Source organism: Panthera onca, chromosome Y (genome assembly GCF_046562875.1).
Source record: "Panthera onca isolate mPanOnc1 chromosome Y, mPanOnc1 haplotype 2, whole genome shotgun sequence".
In the NCBI taxonomy this organism is placed as follows: Eukaryota; Metazoa; Chordata; class Mammalia; order Carnivora; family Felidae; genus Panthera; species Panthera onca.
Window position 1 is genome coordinate 5619025 of NC_138358.1, and position 18915 is coordinate 5637939.

Below are 18915 nucleotides of genomic sequence, written 5' to 3' on the forward strand. Positions count from 1 at the left end.
AGAGTGCGACAGCCTCCGCCCTGGAAGAGGTAAGACTTGGTTGCACAGATCCTCAACTCCACAGCGTACTGACACTCCGCTGACCATGTTGTCTGCATACTGAGAGGGGCAAGAAGCCTCCATGCATTGGGACTGCCAACGCTTCTCAGGAATAGAGCCACTGCAGAGAAGGCTCTTGTACTGCAGAGCTGTGCAGTGCGTTCCTGGGGGGCTTGGGCACCTTGGGAGAAAGGAAGATTAGTGTGGGGATGTCAGTCTCAGGCACGCTGTGCTGGGGGCTGTGTTACTTGGGGATACAGAAGAGCCTGCGATGGACAAGACTGAACTCTTGTCTACTGCACTGCTAGCACGGTGGAGCTTTTGCCCCATCCCTAGCACAGACATCTCTGGCAAGCAGCCATCTGCTCTGTAAGGAGTACCCCAGCACTCACCTCTTCGCAGGTGAGGCTCATCGCAGTCCTTTCTAAGCTCCAGGCCTGCCCGTGACCTCTGCACAGAATGCTAAGGCTGCACAAGTCCATCGTTCCCTATGTGGCCGAGGCAGCCTTTGTCCTGGCACTCAGGCAAAGGAACACAGGCTGCCTGGGACCAGGCGACCTCCCTGAGCACCTGCTGGTGTTTGCAGTTGGGAGTCTTCTCACAAGTCTCACATGGCGTGTTGGACACACGGCTTAAGCCTGTGGACACAGAGGAAGAGCATCACCCGACTCATCACGGCTGATGATGAGAGGGCAGAGGGCACACGGGAGAGAGGATGGTGTGTTCGTGGCCTTTAAGAGCCCCACCTCCCCGCGACCCTCCCCTCTGTTGGCTTGCAATCTGGGCCACCCATCCGTAACCTGAGGTCATTTCAGAAACAGCGAAGTTCACACAAGGGCATCAGTACTAGGACTCCTTCAGGAGTCTTGTGGGTGTGAGTGTGTGATCAAATTGTTTAATCAGAAAATTAGGTATTTTGTTTTGTTTACAATTTTATTTCCAACATTCATTCTCAAAATTGTTATGCTTTAATATATGATTTTAAAAAAACTCCTTCAAAATATGATTTGATATTCGATCTTGCAAAGAAACCTCTTAAATTTTTATTTATTGAAAATTCGATGACAAGTTTGATGTCAATATTTAAAAGTTTCTCAAATTCATTCCATCTGACAATATTGCCATAATTGCTGATATTGTGTTTGATTTTAAAACGTCTCAACTTATCTTTTTAAAAGTGATTTATTTTGAAAGAGAGAGAGAGAAAGAGACAGCGAGAGAGAGAGAGAGAGAGAGGGAGAATACAGAGGAGAGGCACAGAGACGGTGAGATAGAATCTCAAATGTGAATTAGTAATCCAAAAGCTCTGAAGAAACAAAAGTCCAGGACCAGATTAATTCTACTATAAACTTAAAGAAATGTTACTCCCTGTTCTTCTCAAAGGAATTCCAACTTCATTCTATGAGACCAGCATTAACTTTATATCAAAATCAGAATACTACTCCACTAAGAAAAAGAACTACAAGCCCATATGTTTAATGAACATAGATGCAAATATCCTCAAGAAAATACTTGCATACTGACTCTAATAATACATTATAAAAAAGTATTCACCACAATTGAGGTAGATTTATTCCTAGTTTACAAGTATAGTCCAATATTCCCAAATCAATTGACATGTTACAGTACACCAATAAGATAAAGGAGAAGAACCACATTATCGTTTCAATAGCTGCAGGAAAAGCATTTGAAGAAGTACAACATCCATTCATGATAAACACCCTCCGCAAATTAGGTTTAGAGGAAAAATACCTCAACATAATAAAGGCCATCTATGAAAAACTCATAGCTAAAATCTTTTTTAATGGGGAAAACCTGAAAGCTTTGCCCATAAGCTTAGGAACAAGACAAGGATATCCACTCCCACCACTTTTTTATTCAGCACAGTACTAGAACCCCTAGCCACAGCAATTAGACACCAAAAAGAAGTAAAAGGCGATGGAATCAATAAAGAAGAAGAAAAATGTTCTCGATTTATAGAGGACATGATACTCTACTGTAGAAAACCTGAAAGATTCCACGGACAAAACTGTGAGAACTGAAGAACGAATTCAGTAAAGTCATAGGATACAATCAACATAAAGAAATCTGTTGCATTTCTATACACTAATAATGAAGCCGCAGAAAGACAAATTAAGAAAACAATCCATTTATAATTGGGCCAAAAAAATAAGATATCTAGGGGTAAACTTATACAAAGAGGTGAATAACCCATACTCTGAAACCTATTAAATAAGGTTGAAAGAAACTGAAGTCAACAAAAGAAATGGATAATTCCATGCTCATGGATTGAAAGGGCAAATAATGTTAAAGTGTCTATGTTACCAAAGCGATCTACATATTTAATGTAACCCCAATGAAAACACCAACGGCATTTCTCACAGAACTAGAACAAACAGTCCTAAAATTTATATGGGACCACCAAAGAACCTGAAGAGCAAAGCAATCTTAAACAAACAAACAAACAAACAGACAGACAGACAGACAGACAGACAGACAGACAGACAAACAAACAAACACTGGAGGCATCACAAACTCAAGATATCAAGTTATACTACAAAGCTGTAGTTATCAAAACTGCATGGTACTGGGACAAATTGGAACGTAGACCAATGGAACAGAATAGAATACCTAGAAATAAACCCACACCTATCTGGTCTATTAATCTTTGACAGAGGAAGAAAGCATATAAAATGGAAAAAGGTATTCTCTTCAGCAAATGGTGTTGGAAACCTGGACAGAAATATGGAAAAGAACGAAAGTGGACCACTTTCTTACAAAACACATGAAAATAAATCCAAAATGGATTAGAGATATAAATGCTGAACCTGATACCATAAAAATCCTAGAAGAGAACACAGGCAGTAATTGTTTGACATTAGCCAAAGAAACGTTTTCTAGGTATATCTCCTGAGACAAGGGAAACAAAAGCAAAAATAAACTATTGGGATTGCATCCAAATAAAAAGCTTCTGCACAGCTAAGGAAAAAATCCACAAAAATGAACGGCAACCTACACAACGGGACAAGATATTTGCAAATGACATATCCAGTAACGGATTAGTATCCACTATATAAAGAACTTACAAAACTCAATACTGAAAAACGAAATTAGCCAATTAAATAATGGGCAGAAGACCTGAAGAGACACTCCTCCATGAAGACATGCAGATGGCCAACAGACACGTGAAAACATGTTTATCATCACTTACCATCAGGAAATTGCAAGTCAAAAGGACAATGAGATACCACCTCACACTTGTTGGAATAGCTAAACTCAGCAACACAATGAACAACAGGTGTTGATGAGGATATGGAAAAAGAACTTTTGCACTGTTGATAAGAATGTAAACTGGTGCAGTCACTGTGGAAAACATAGTAGGTTCCTCAGAACGTGAAAAATACAACTGCAGCAATCACACTACTGTGTATTTAGCCAAAGAATACAGAAACGATAATTCAAAGAGATACAAGAACCCTGATAATTTTGGCAGCATTATCTAAAATAGCAAAGATAAGGAACAGCCACGCGTCCATCAAATGATGAATGGATAAAGATTTAGTATGTATATATGATGTGGTATTATAATGTGGTATTATACACACAAAATTATATGATGTGGTATATTATGTATAATACCCACACACAGTGGAATAGCACTCAGCCATGTAAAATAATAAAATCTTGCCATCTGCAACAGCATGAATGGAGCTAGAGAGTATAATGCTAGGCAAAAGAAGTCAGTCAGAGAAAGACAGATACCATATGATTTCATTCATAGGTGAAATTTAAGAAACTAAACAAATGATCAAAAGTTGGGGAAAAAGAGTAATAGACAAATCAAGAAACATACACTTAATTATAGATAACAAACTGATGGTTACCAGTGTTTTGGGGGGGGGGGGTGCAGTTGTAGTGAGTGAAATATGTGATGGGGATTAAGGAGTGCCCTTGTTGCCATGAGTACTGGGTATTGTAAGGGATTGCTGAATTAGTATGTTGTACATCTGAAACTAATATAACACTATATGTGAAAAAAATAGGGGCTTCTAGGTGGCTCAGTTGGTTGACCATCCAACTTTGGCTCAGGTCCTGATCTCGCAGTTCGTGGGTTCAAGCCCTACATTGGGCTCACTGCTGTAGGCATCACGCCCACTTCAGATATGCTATTCCTCTCTCTCTGACCCTGCTTGCATTCTCTCAAAAATAAATAAGATATTGTTTAAAAACCATAAAATATTTAAAAATAAATTCAATTTATAAGAAAAAGAAAAAAAAAAACTTTAGAGCACCTAAATAAATTACTGGAATTTCTGATATTTTAGGTATCAGGAAATTCATTTGTTTGCATATGTGTTATTATGTCTTTTTAGGTATTCTCTGTCCTGTCCTGTTTTAATAATAATAGCAGTAATAATAGGATTCTATATAAGGGGTGTTTGCTATGTTTCAGATATTGTTCTAAACTCTTTATATGATTATTATATTCATCTCTTGGTCTTACATATATGGGAACTAAAGCACAAAAGCATTAAAAAAAAAAAAAACTGTGCCGATGATCATACACCTAGTACTGCTGAGACAGGATGTAAACTTGGGTACGCTGGCACTAGAGGACACTATTTCATGCCACCTCTCAGTTCCATCACATGCCACCTGTGTTGACCTTAGGAGCAGACAAGTTCCTTAACCTCTGAACTTCTTCAATTTGCTGATGTGTAAAAGGAGGTTAATAGTAACCCCTCCCTCCTAGGGCCCTTAGGAGAATGACATGAATTACTTGTGAAATGTTCAGAAACTCCCCTGGTATGAGTAAGAACTAAGTAAGTGTTGGCAAGAAACATCTCAGCCAGGCTAGCTGGTCCCCAAGTCTTACTCATTTGCTCCAGTGTTAGAGGTATGGGGTTATGCTAGTTTTTCAAAGAAATGACTCGCATGGCTTTCATTCTCTTGCTGCTTTTTCTTAAACCAGTTGTATCATTTACATTGTCTCCAAAACATTCATTGTCTATTTTATTGGCATATGTACATAGGATTTTTTCATAACAAAAAGCTCTATAATGTTACCATGTTTTACTTTAATAATTTGGTTTCCTTGAATTTTCTGTTTAAAAGAAAAATGCTTTAATTTTACTGATTTTATCTTGGGTAACTTTTTAATTTCTTGGTTAAATACAAAAGTTTTTGTATTTAAGGAAAACATCTAACACTTTAAAGTGGCCCTTGTACAGCTTTGATCATATCTGACAATTACTGATTGGTGCTATTCCTAATCAACCTGCTTTTGGGGGGGTATCCCAATCACATTGTTCAGTGAGCTCCTTTCTGGGTCACATTTGTTCCCTCTCCAATTGCTCTCTCAGGCTACTCTCACCTCAGGGGCGTCTCTTCTAAGACTGAAATTCTCTTGACTCTGTTTATCTCCTTCCAACAAATGTCAATTATACATAACTGCGATGAAGGAAGGGAGATCAGATTTTTCATGAGTCTTCCTGATGAAGTTACATGATCCAGGCTCACAAGGTAAACAATTTAGCATTCTCCCATACGAACAAGAAATAATTAGAAATATAGTCAGAGAATTGGCACCATTTGCCATAACAGAAGTAAAAGGAGAAGGAGGTGGAAGGGGGGAAGGAAGGAAGGAAGGAAAGAAGGAAGGAAGGAAGGAAGGAAGGAAGGAAGGAAGGAAGGAAGGAAGGAAGGAAGGAAGGAAGGAAGGAGGGAAGGAGGGAGGGAGGGAGGGAAGGAGGGAGGGAGGGAGGGAGGGAAGGAAGGAAGGAGGGAACTTAACAAGAAACATGAAAGAAATATATAAATAAGCATTTCAGAAAACTTTAAACTCTTCTGAGAGATATTTAAAAAAAAGCTTGGGGCACCTGGGTGGCTCAGTCGGTTAAGCGTCCGACTTCAGCTCAGGTCACGATCTCGCGGTCCGTGAGTTCAAGCCCCGCTTAAGACTCTGGGCTGATGGCTCAGAGCCTGGAGCCTGCTTCCGATTCTGTGTCTCCCTCTCTCTCTGCCCCTCCCCCATTCATGCTCTGTCTCTCTCTGTCTCAAAAATAAATAAACGTTAAAAAAAATTTTTTTTAATAAAAAAAAAAAAAGCTTAAATATAAACATTCCTTGTGTTGGAATAGGAAAAGTTATTATTGTAAGAATGCCAACCATCTCTAAATTACTATGTAAATTTGTTGCAAGCCCAATAAAATATGGATTTTTTAAATCAGATCAGCTGGTTCTAAGATTTTTGTATAAATATCAAAATTCAAGCTGATCTAGAAAACATGTTCTGAAAAGGAAGCATATGAATTAGTCGAGTTCTACCAGATGATAAATTATGTTATAAAGCAAATGTGGCTAAGCTCAATAAATGAATCCTCATAGAGAATACACAACTAGGTTCAAAACATATGCAAATTTAGTGTATAACTAAGTGAACCTTTCAAAACAAATGCATTGTTCGAATAATAGTACCAATGATACTAGTCATGAAGTTTCAGTACTTTTCTTATACATGTCTTAATTTGTATAATGTCATATTATTATATGTTATAATATTGTTACCAATGTTATATGTTTTCTTATAAAAATGCATCTATAAAATCCTAGGAGAAAAGAAGAAAGTTATTTTTCTATTCTCTATTGGGATAAGCCTTCTTAATATTTACTGAGCGTTTGTTGCTAAGAAATTTTAAGCACTTACGTATTTATTTATTTACTTATTTAATTTCCACACTGTGATAATGCCCGTTTCACAAAAGAGAAAGCAAAGAACAAAAAAGGTAAGGGGACTTTATTTGTTTCCCTATAGCTCAAGATGGAAGTACATAGTCAGATAGTTTTACTCTAGAGCGTGTGTTCTCAACCGTGATGATCACAACTGACAAACACCAGAGAGAGCAGAAACAATGGTGGAGCCCAGTGGAAGGCCCTGGGCTCAATCCCTCCTTGGCCTTAAAACTTAGGCAGTATCTGCCTGCACTTGTCCACAGATGGGCCATTGGTAGCATAGGCATAAAAATGTCTTGGCATCATTACTTAACCTGTGAACAAGTGGCAGTATGGTCCTGGTTGCAGAGAAAGAAATTTTGCCTACTACCAGGAAGCGATGTGTGAGAGGCAGTCTTACAAACTGTAAATTAGTTAGGCTGTACCTGGCAGCACCTTAACCTGGAAATACAAAATTCCATTATAAACAACCGATGCGTTTCCCCCCAAGAGTGAAAAAAAAAAAAAAAAAAAAGCCCAGGAGGCAAGCTTAACCCCATACCTGCAAGGAGGATGGCTTCCCACATGCTTTGTTTAAGAAGTATCTATTATGTGGATCAAAGGAAACTATAACTTTCTTAGGTAAGATTTATGTGTCAAAGCGTTCATTTTTGCCAACGCTCCAACACAGTCATCTGCAGAATCACTTTAAATCTCATCTCACTGCCTCCCCCAGTTTTATTACAAATGGAGAAGATATTTTTTATGTAAGTCAATCTATGAAGTCTTAGGAGAAAACATGGGGGAGTCATTCTTATAATACAGAATGACAATGATCTTTCTAAAATAGGGGTGGATATTAAGCTCAGATGTAACGATAGTAGAGAAGGATCATGTTTATTATATTGAATATATATATTTTTAAATTTTGTAAAGAAAAAATAAAGCCAAAAAAAAAAAAAAAAAAAAGGAAAAAGAAAAAATAAAGTGAGGTGCCTGGGTGGCTTGGTAGGTTAAGCGTCCAAATTCGACTCAGGTCACGATCTCATGGTTTGTGGGTTTGAGCCCTGCATCTAGCTCTTTGCTGACAGCTCAGAGTCTGGAGGCTGTTTCAGATTCTGTGTCTCCCCCTCTCTCTTCTCCTTCCCTGCTCACACTCTCTCTCTCTCTCTCAAAAAGTAAATAAACATTAAATTTAAAAAAATTAAAAAAAAGAAAATAAAGGCAAATGAAAATTAGTGGAAATATTTGCACCACCAATAGAAACACAGAAGACAAATTCCCATAATGCTTGTATTGCTTTTTTTTAAGCCACACTGTAAAACAAAACAAAAATCCAATAGAAGGAATAGAGGAAAGAAAAAGGAAGTTCACCAGAAAACAAGCATAAATGACTTTTACAAAATGTCTAGATGTACAACCACAATTTTAGAAAGCAATTGCAAATAAAAATGAAATACTACTACTCATCTATTGGACACAAACTTTGGTAATGCACACTATAGATAAGGGAAGAGGAAAAAGGCATTTCAGAAATGCAATTGGCTAACTGGTACGTCTTGTTTGGAAGACAGTTAAACATGATAATGGTAAAAATAACAGTAATAACATTCATTGAGTGTTTGGCATGTTGGACAGACACTGACCTCTTTCACATATTTTAATTTAATTATTCCTCATAACAACCAAATGAAGTGCTTTATATTACTACCCCTCTGAGAAATCAGAGGCACAAGAAGATTAAGTCATGTGTTGTGAATGGAGTAGCTGAATTCAAAGTCAGTATTAAAAATTCAGTTCAAAATACCAAACTTGACAAAACCCATAAAAATTCAAACTATTTATACCTGTTATCTATATACCTTCATGAGGGTTAGGTTTTTCCCTCCAACACAGAACAAGGAAGAACTATGATTTCAATAGGGTAAAAGTGGATTTCTCTCCCAAATAAGTGAAATTTGGAGGTATACAGCTCAAGTCTGATTGGGCAGCTATATTCTATGAAGTGCAAAGAAATCTAGTTCCTACCAGCTCTTGCTGGAAGAATCTCAGTTCACTTTCCATCCAAATGGTTTGGCCCTGGAGTTCAGGATCCAAGGCAGCATGTGAATGACATCAAAGAAAAAATAAAGGTCACAAGGCACACAGCTGTCTCAACTTTCTCAGAAAAGCTGCCACATGACACTTCCTCTTATATTGCTTTGGCTGCAAGGGAAGCTGGGGTATGTAGTCCTAATTCCGAGTGCCCGTAGGCACAGCTAAGCGCTGGTAATAACCAGCAAAGGAAGGAGGTGGAGGAATGGATGTGGAAGAGGTTCTTTCTGTCCTACTGATACCACAATTCCAGTTCTAGGAAATTTCCCAAGATTTTTACATTACAAATCATCCTTGATTTGGGATGGAGTCACCTCTAGATAAAACCATTGTGAGTTGAAATTATGCTAAGTCAAAAATGCATTTAACACACATAATGTGCTGAATATCATAGTTTAGTCTAGCCTCTATTATGTGTGTTCAGAACAGTTGCATTAGCTGAAACTATGAGACATCATCTAACACACAGCCTATGTTACATTAAAGTTTAACTGTCTCATGTATTTCAGTGAATACTGTGTTGAAAGCATAAACACAACGGTTGTGTGAGTACAGAATGGCTGTAAGCATATAGATTGTTCACCACCATGATCATGTGGTGGACTGGGAGCTGTGGCTGGTTGCTCTGCCAGGCATCACAGGAGAGGGTCGTATCGCGTCTCATTAGCAGTGGGAGAGGTCAAAAATTTAAACTTGAAGTACATTTTATCTTTTAAAACGTTTAATGTTTATTCAAGTTTTGGAGACAAAGAGAGACAGAAAGAGTGCGAGCAGGGGAGGGGCAGAGAGACAGAGAGAGACACAGAATCTCAAGTCAGCCCCAGGATGCAAGTTGTCAGCATAGCCTGAGGCAGGCTTGAACTCATGAACCGTGAGATCTTGACATGAACTAAAGTCAGATGCTTACACCACTGAGCCAGCCAGGTGCTCTTCAAAGTACAATTTGTAAACAATGCTATCATTTTCACACCCTTGTGAAGTCCAATAACTATAAGTCAAACAATATTAAGCCAGGGACTGCTAATCCTCCATTCATCCTTGCAGATATATTTTTGATCATCCTATGCCTGCCAGTAAGCTGACCTCCATGGACTGCATCGTTTAGGCTTTCTTGTCCTCTGGCTTCCATCCATAGTTGGCAGGTATACTAATAGGTAGCCAGAGAGCAATAGAAAAGCAGTCATTATATGTACTGTGAACTCTGGAATTTTGGCAGTGGCTTATTCCTCAGTCTATGGCCACATCTCCTGTTAGGTGGCTTCTCTCCCAGCTGTGGGCTCATTGGCTTCTAGTAACACTTGTCCTTTCCGTGTCCCTTGGCGCCTGGGAGAGGTGAAGTCTTCTCTTGCTAGTCCCCAAGAACTCGACCACTTAGTTTTGAGCCCGTTTATCTCGCCAGCACCTGTGTTCACAGTTCCTCCATTAAACTCTTTCCAGGTAAGATTTTAGAGGCACCACCCACACTCTGCTGGACTCTGGCAGGCAAACATATGTACAAGGACTTTCACTGCAGCGTATATAGTCCATAGTCGTAGACTAGAAACAAATTAAATACACATAAACAGGGGACAGATTAAATACCTCCAATGCAGCCAGGGTAGGAATACCATGAAGTATATTTAAAAAATAATGTCCCATTGGACCAGACACTTTAATTTTTAAGAGGGCAAATGGCATGTCAAACCTTTTAACAATCACAAAAATCATGTATCTATAAAAGGGAGAGCTGTAGATAGTATCTTGGTACCAGCTATATATACATTTTTTTTTCATGTGAGGTAGGCATATACCATAATATGCATATTATATACTTTGTGATTCTGGAAAAAAAAAAAAAACCTACAAACTGTTAAAGGTGGTCTTCTTCTGGGGAAGGATAATGGAGGCCTAGAGAAGACATAGATTTACTTTCATTGAATAACTTTTTTTGCTACTATATGAATTTTTACCATGTGTATATTACCTTTAAATAGCTCGTTAAAGAAAAAAAAAAGTTTTCCTTAGGATACGTATAGGGAAGTTTATGAATATGACAATAACATTCCTCTGATATTTCAATATTGCAATTTGGATCCCAACTTCCTCCCCTCCCTACTCTGCCCACCCTTTATCCTCTCCCTCCATACAGGGTCACTAAGCCCTCTTTTCTCATACAGGACAGCACTTCCGGGACTACTGCGGTCCTTACTGCGTGTTCCCCGTGTTGTCACGGCTCTCACTGCACTTGAGTTTCACCATGATCCAGAATCTTCTTACATCTTATAGTTCTTATAGCTAAGCTTTCAAGGCTTGGCCTCTTAGGAAATTAAATTACCTTTAATATTTCTTCAAAAAAATCTTAGTCTCTCAGCTTACAACTCTTAGAATATGGTAAATTCTCCCATGATTGGTTAAAGGACCCTCCAGTTGAATTCAAATGCTCTAGTGTTACTCTGGGTTGAATTCCTAGGAACGAAAGTCTTTATTGAGCCCTTTGTCTTCAGACCCATTCCTTCCTTTATTTGTCAATTGAGCATCAATTTATTGAGTGTCTACTTTATTCCCAAACTGTAGGAGGTGCTAGAAATTAATGAATGGATAGTCCCGGTCCTCAGAAATATTAAGTCCTATGTTGGAGACATGAAAGTGTCAGAGGTGTTGGGGCACCTGGGTGGCTCAGTTGCTTAAGTGGCCGACTTCAGCTTGGGCCATTATCTCACAGCTTGTGAGTTCAAGATCCATGTGGCACTCTGTGCTGACAGCTCAGAGCTGGAGGCTGCTTGGGATTCTGCATGCCCTTGTCTCTCTGCCTCTCACCCACTGATGCTCTGTCTCTCTCTCCTCCAAAAATAAATAAATAAATAAATAAATAAATAAATAAATAAATAAATAAACTTTAGGAAAAAAATTAAGTGTAAGAGGTGTCAATTGAAGTGTGTGTAGAGATTAGAGTCGGGGCATAGAAAGAGAGTGTTGGATCAGGATAAGTAACTAGAGCAACTTTCTAAGAGTATGAGTGACAGTGGGTAGTAATACAAGGTGAGTAGGGGTGCCCTAGGAAGACTCGTGAAAGGGACGTCATGTAAAGCATTAGAAACAATGTAACTTGAAGCAGGAAAGCAGGACACTTGAAGTAATGTATGACTGTTGATAGAAGATAAAATGGTGAGTTAAGCTGTCAGAGGTCATCGGTGTCACCATCACCCTGGAAAGAATCAAAAGGGAAGGGGAAAGGGATGAATTAAGAGTGTCTACTACATCAGCAGACACATTAAAGATGCTCAACATCACTAATCAGAGAAACCTGAATCAAAACCACAATGACACACCAATTCACACCTGACAGAATGCCTAGTAGCAGCAAGGCAAGAAATAACAAGTATTGGTGAGAAGGTAAGAGAAAAAGCAACACCAATGCACCCTTGGTGGGGATGTAAATAGGTGCAGCCACTCTAGGGAACAGAATGCAGGTTCCTCAAGAAATTAAATCAGAAATTCTACATCATGCAATAATTCCACTACTGGGTATTTACCCAAAGAAAAGGGAAACCCCAATTTGAAAAGATGCATGCACCTCTGTGTTTATTAAAGCATTATTGATGATAGCCCAGCTATGGAAGCAGCCCCAGTGCCTGTCAACAGATGAATACATAAAGAAATGTAGTGTCCATAGAATGGAATATAATTTCATTGTAAAAAAAAGGAATAAAACGTTGCCATTTGCAACAACATGTGTGAACCTAGAGGGTATTATGCTACGTGGGATTATCCCGATAAAAGGAAATACCATATACTTTCACTTTTATGTAGAAGCTAAAAAACAAAACAAAGAAAGAAACAGACAGATTCTTCAATACAGAGAACAAACTTGTGGTTCCAAGAAGAGAAGTGGGTGGGGTGTCTAAGATAGGGAAAGGCGACTAAGAGTTACAAACTTCCTGTCATAAAGTACATAACTTACAGAGATGAAAAGTACAGCACAGGAAATACAGTTGATATTATAACAACATGATATGGTGAAAAATGGTGATTACACTTACCATGGTGAGCACTGAATAATGTATAGAATTATCAAATCACTATTTTACACACCTGAAACTAAAATAACACTGTATGTAATCTATACTTCAATAATAGAATTTTAAAAATGAAAAAAAAAAGAGCATCTATTACCCTTGTTATCTGGGAAATTAAAAAAAAAAGAGAATAGGTTAGATATTTGATAGTTATTTTAGCCTGCATTAAAATATGTACCAATTAAGATGCTGCATCAAAACATACCCATGGTGATGGGGAAGACTTCTAGGTATAAAACAACAGGGCATATTAAGGAATTTGCTGATAGTTGATCATGCGGGAGTCTAAGGGCATGAGCAATTGGCCCAGGACCAGTAAGGATGCAAAGGTGGGGGCAGGGTGTGGATGGGAAAGGTGTTTTCTATCATGCTGGAGTGTGGGGGAACTCCAGCTTGGAAGGCAGTGATGTAATAACTTTTGCATGTTCCAAAGTCCACTCTAAGGGGAGTAGAGATATGAGCTCCATCATGAGGCTCCACTGATGCCAAGCAAAGATACAGAAGGGTGCGGCATAGAGGAAATGTGGTTGCCATAGTATCCACAGAAGTGAGTTACTAATTGAATCATACTGGTGAGGGAAGGAGAGGAATTACACTAGGATAAAGAATAAAAAATGCAGAAGGAAATTGTGGGAAAATGTGATCGTTTGAGGTTCTTTGTGAGATGACCTCTTTACAAAGTGTAGGACCCAGTCAAGAATCGGAATGACTCAATTTCCTATTTTTACTTATACCCCCTCCCTATTCAGTATGATTTTTCTCTACTGTGTAATGCCTGAACCTCTTGTGTCCTTCCTACTCCAACCTTGCCTAATTAATACCTACTCACTCTTTAAGGATTAGTTCAAGATAGCACGCCACCTGAAAAGTCCCTTGCAACACTTCATCTCCTTCCCCTGAAGGCTGAGTTACATGGATTTTCCCTTCACACTCTCCTAATGCTCCATGCATCTTGGGATCATTACACCATAATATCTGTCTCCCCTACATGATTGTAAGCTCCTTGTGATTGTAAGCGCCTTGTGAGTAGGGTCTGCCTCCTCATCTCTAATGTCCCAAGCATATAGCACAGTGCTTCGTAGGACTCAGTTGGCTCTCAGTGACTGCCGAATGAATTAATGAATGTAGAGTGGGAATAGGAACATTTTGTCTCTCATACTGGGGTGGGGGTTGAACGTTGTGTTCAAAGGTGTGATTATGAGGTCTGAGTGAGAGTTTGAAGGTGTCTACAATCTAAGTTCTATCTATGAAATAAGAGTTATTTCCCAGGGAAAGGTGAAAAAGATAGGTTGAGGGAAATGATGGAGGTATGGAATAGCTGCTGTGGGGAGAAGACCGCTTAAGATTGGCAAGAAGCTCTGGGGGTAGGTTGCCATCAGCAACCATAAAATCATAGTGAGTGACCCTAGTGACTGTGAGTCCCTGTAACAGTTCACTGGGCTGAGTGAGACAGAGGATGGGCTGACAGAGTGGAGGACTCATCCAAGCTTCAAGGCCACCTAAGCCGACGCAGCAGAGGACTAGGAGGTTCCAACACAAAGTGACATACTGAGGTGTATACACTGCATTAGGAAGGGAAGTGGAGCCACAAGGGATGATATACAGGGAAATGAGAGGGAGGAAGTAGGGACCACAAGTCTCTATCAGGCTGAAGAAGAGAAGTTGTGAAGTCAAGTAGTGAGACACCTGGTTAGGGGAGGTTATCTTCTGAGATATTGGCACGTTAAGTTTCACATTCTAGCAGGAGACATCTGGATGATCATAGAGCTCAGAGTACCATCACGGAAGTTAGCTACTGGAGGAAACTGACTCTTAAGGTTGTGGGAGCCAGAGAATTTAAAGAACACTGAAGCTACATTGCTAGAGCAATTTTACCAGGATTCTGAAATTGCCCACAACAGAGGCGGGAGCAACATGAGAAGAAAGAAGAGTAGGAAGGGATTCCAGAAATGTCCATGAAAAAAAGGGTGGCGCTCTGGGATTGAATAGATGGACTAAGGAGGTGAAGGCAGGAACTTCAGGGGAGTAGAAAGATCATGGCCTGGAGGTGGTAACAAGGGGCCTGTAGATCACTATCCAGCCTCTCCCTTAACCCTGAAGGAACTTTCTCTCTGCTGGAGCAATGTCTCCAACCTCTACAACCTAGACAGCATTTATCTTTGTTCCTCATTCTGGCATCTTGATTCTGCTTGCTGAGACGTCTCTTAAATGGAGTCCCCTGTCTGATTCTTTTTTTTTTTTTTCTCATGGGCATCACTACACGTCCCAGAATGTTATGACATCGAAACGAATATGGCCTGGTTTTCATTCCTTCATGTGACCGATAGGACCAACTCTACTGGACGTAGACTGAGTTTCACTCCAAATGATGATGGACTCAACATGCTACTTTGCCCAAGAAATATACTTGTATCTCAGAAGATTCTGCCAGAAGTTACAGTGATATCCAACCCACCCAACAGAGCTGGCAATTAAGGCAGCCTGCTAAGAACACATCAAAATGCAATCATGTTTTCTAGTGTTGCATCTTTTAGCATGTAGGCAGGTAGTCCAAAGCCAAAGAAGTAAAATATTTTAAGTTAGGGAATGAAAGGAAGGTAAACTGCCATAAAGGTATTTTAAACTGTTGGGGAAAAGGAGTAGAATATGAGTGTCATAAACTCACAATCATTCATACAGGACATCATACATATATTCCAGGAATTTTAAGATAAGTAACATGTGGTTCATATAGTAGAGAAAGCTCCACTATTGCCACTCTCTTGATGATCTGCCAATACGTGGTCACCATGAAAGCTGCCTGACACCTACTAAAAAACACAATGAATAACAGATGATAACGGAGCGCCCATGAAATACCATGGTAGACATGTGTGGGCAGAGGTTATGAAGCCCAGAACATGGTCCCTGCCCTTAAGAAACCTGAACCTTAAGGGAAAGTGAAGTGAAACCAGTGAGAGTTATAACCTGTGTTAAAATAACTGGCTGATTTCTAGTCAGCATCAAGAATCAGACATGTGATTTCTGTGCAACTGTGAACATTGCCTCTGTGTTAGAAAGTTCTCTTGAGTTGTATAATGTTGCGAAAAACTGGCCTTTTCTGAGCCTGAGCAATTCCCACACTGGTGCATTGTGACACAAGCCTGTCAGATCAGTGGGCTCCTTGTATGCTGCTTCCTGCAGAATGAGCTGGCCGTTTTCTGTCTTCCACACCACCTGGCTTAGCAAATTGGATCATATTAGGGCTATTGTCTCAGAGACAATAAGAGGCATCTGTAACTGAAAGAGACCAGGATGATATCTTCCAAAGAGACTTTAAAGAGTAGAAAGGTCAACAAGACGAGTATAACTATAATCATTTTTTTAAACCCATCCTTCTCTTCCTCTGTTATACATGCTATCCTTTAGTAAAATATATAAAATCAACACATTTCTTTAATCTTGGCACAGAGTGTTGTGAGAAAGAGTATCTTACATTATGCAGCACATTTTTATGTACAAAATCCTTCTGCATATATGAACTCTTTTGGTCCTCAACGCAAACACTATAGAAGTAAGAATTGTTGACACCATTTACAGAAGTCCATTTGGGGTTTCGGCTCCATTCACTCCACCACTACAGGTGAGTAAACAGTTACCTTTCCCACTCTCATGAGCAGGAGTTCCCCTCCTTACAGATCAGACAAGTCTTGTTCTAAATGTCACCACTCTTTCTAGGCTCTGCCCTTCCTACCTGCCAATCCCTTCTGCTAATTCTCTCCATGCAATTCAATTCAATTCAATTCAATTCAATTCAATTCAATTCAATACATTCGATTCAATTCAACTCAATTCAACTCAACTCAATTCAATTCAATTCAATTGGCAATTAACAAAGCCTAACCACAAGTCAAACTGTATACGAGGAAGTGCAATGACCAAATTGACACCCTCAAGGAGTGGCCAAATTATCTAGGGAGACAGGGACACAAATCATTACAATATGGCAAAAATTACAGTACAGGGTACTGCCCATGGTACCACAAGAGTTCCAAGAAGGGACTAATTCACTCTGCCTGGTGGGATTAAGTAAGTAATGGTTGAGGCAAATTTGAAATATGAGTGATTAGGGTAGAGAGGGCTTCTCAGGCAGATGCAAACTTACCTATGCAAAGGTAAAGAAGTGGGGAACCGCAGGGAGTTCAATCTACTTCCTACGCATAGCAACATCCAATGTAATTGGAGAAAAGCAGCACAAAAGTTACTTGATGGCCACTGACCAAAGTGAGGTCAGAAGGCTACTTACTCACACCCCTAGACCTCTATTTCACAACTTCCTTCTCCGCAAACTTCCAACTGTTCCCAACGCTTCTTCACTCTGGTCTTATAACTTTGCCTATTACCGCACTGAGAAAACCAGGTCAGTGAAAAGAGAATTTGCAAAATCACCTATCGCATCTACCATTCCATCTACACCTATTCCCTTGTGCTCTGCTCTCACCAACATTAATATGAAGGATCTGTTCATTCCTCCTCGGTCACCGACTTCTATCCCAAACTTGTATCGTTTACCAGTCAAAACAAGCTTTTGCCAACAACCCCACTAACTCAATCACATCTGATAATCAAGTCCTGTCCGGCCGGCAAGAAAGACACCAGGGTCAGCCTCTCCTTGGCTCCTGGGCTGCAGGTGTGCGGGACACAGGAGACTCGGGTGTTTTCCCTTTTCTTCTTATCACAGCTTTCTCTCCAGGAGATGCTCTACAAATGGAGCCCTTTTTGTGTCCATGCCTCCAGGTGGAGAGGCTTGCTAGGTGCAACTCGTGATTGGATAGATGAGCATTTTGGAGCCACTGAATATTTGATTTCTCTTTTTGGGGATGACACTTTAAAGTTCAGATGACGTTCTGAGTACCTGCCCTCAAGCTCACCCTGACACCCGTGGTCCTTCTGCATGTGGAGTGATCCTGGAGCATTGATCTTTCCTAATGCTCTCCCTCTTCCGCTCCCTCCCTCCTCCCCCGCTTCCTCTGTCCTTCTGCCTTTCTTCTTCTCCTCTCCATTTCTTTTTCTTTCTCTCTTACTACCCTAGCCAAAAATGGCCGGACTAAGGCACTCATTGCCAAAACAAGGATGGATGGACCCTCTGAGCCGGCCAGCAAGCACTGGGTGGAAGAGTGCAAGAGCGCTGGCCGGTGGACGCCTCCCACACGAGACAGACACCCACAGGCCAATCCAGTCCTGTATCTGAAGAAGAAGAAAGCTAGTTTGTGGAGGCCCAACATGTCACCCAAAGTGCCTCATACTTTCTACATAACAGGATTCTCAACTTCATAAAAGTGGCATTTGAAGCCGCCAACAAAATTAAAAACACCAGCTCTAAAACCGAGAATGATCGTGACTCACTGTGCCACAGTGGAGTGGATCTGGAGAAAAAAACAGGAAGTAGAATGGAATTATCTCGGTGTTTTGTGCCATCAGGGTAGATGCCATCCAACTTCTTCATGGAATGTGGTTATCCTGGGAAGCAGTATGCAGTCCCAACGGTGCCCTTACCATCTCCGCGAGCCAGCGCGAGCTCCCCGCAGGTGGATTACGCGGACAGGACACGGCAGCCCCTTCCTCCCCTAGCTGTGCATTTGCCCTTGTCCCCCACACACAACTTCAGATCCCAGCAGATACCAAATGGAATGCCAACATTCCTCAGCAGCTTGTTTGGCAAAAGCCTAGGACTTTTAATCATATTGTCAAAACCCAAATAAGCCAATGTATCAAGTTGTGTCTCCACAGTGTGGCCTAATTACCCGAGAATCATCCCCACCACAAAAAATAATAGCTTGAAAAAGCACTTTTCTTAATCACATCAAACCCAGTTGGTAGGATTGCCTTGCTCATTAGAAACCAACAGTTAATAAGAAGAGGTCCCCAGATAATTTAGGGGAGAAAAAGAAATCCTTCACCCGACTTGTTTAAGGTAAAGCTAAGGAAGGCCACTGGAAATCTGGGACCAGGGCTGTGGGAGGAACCATCATTTGTA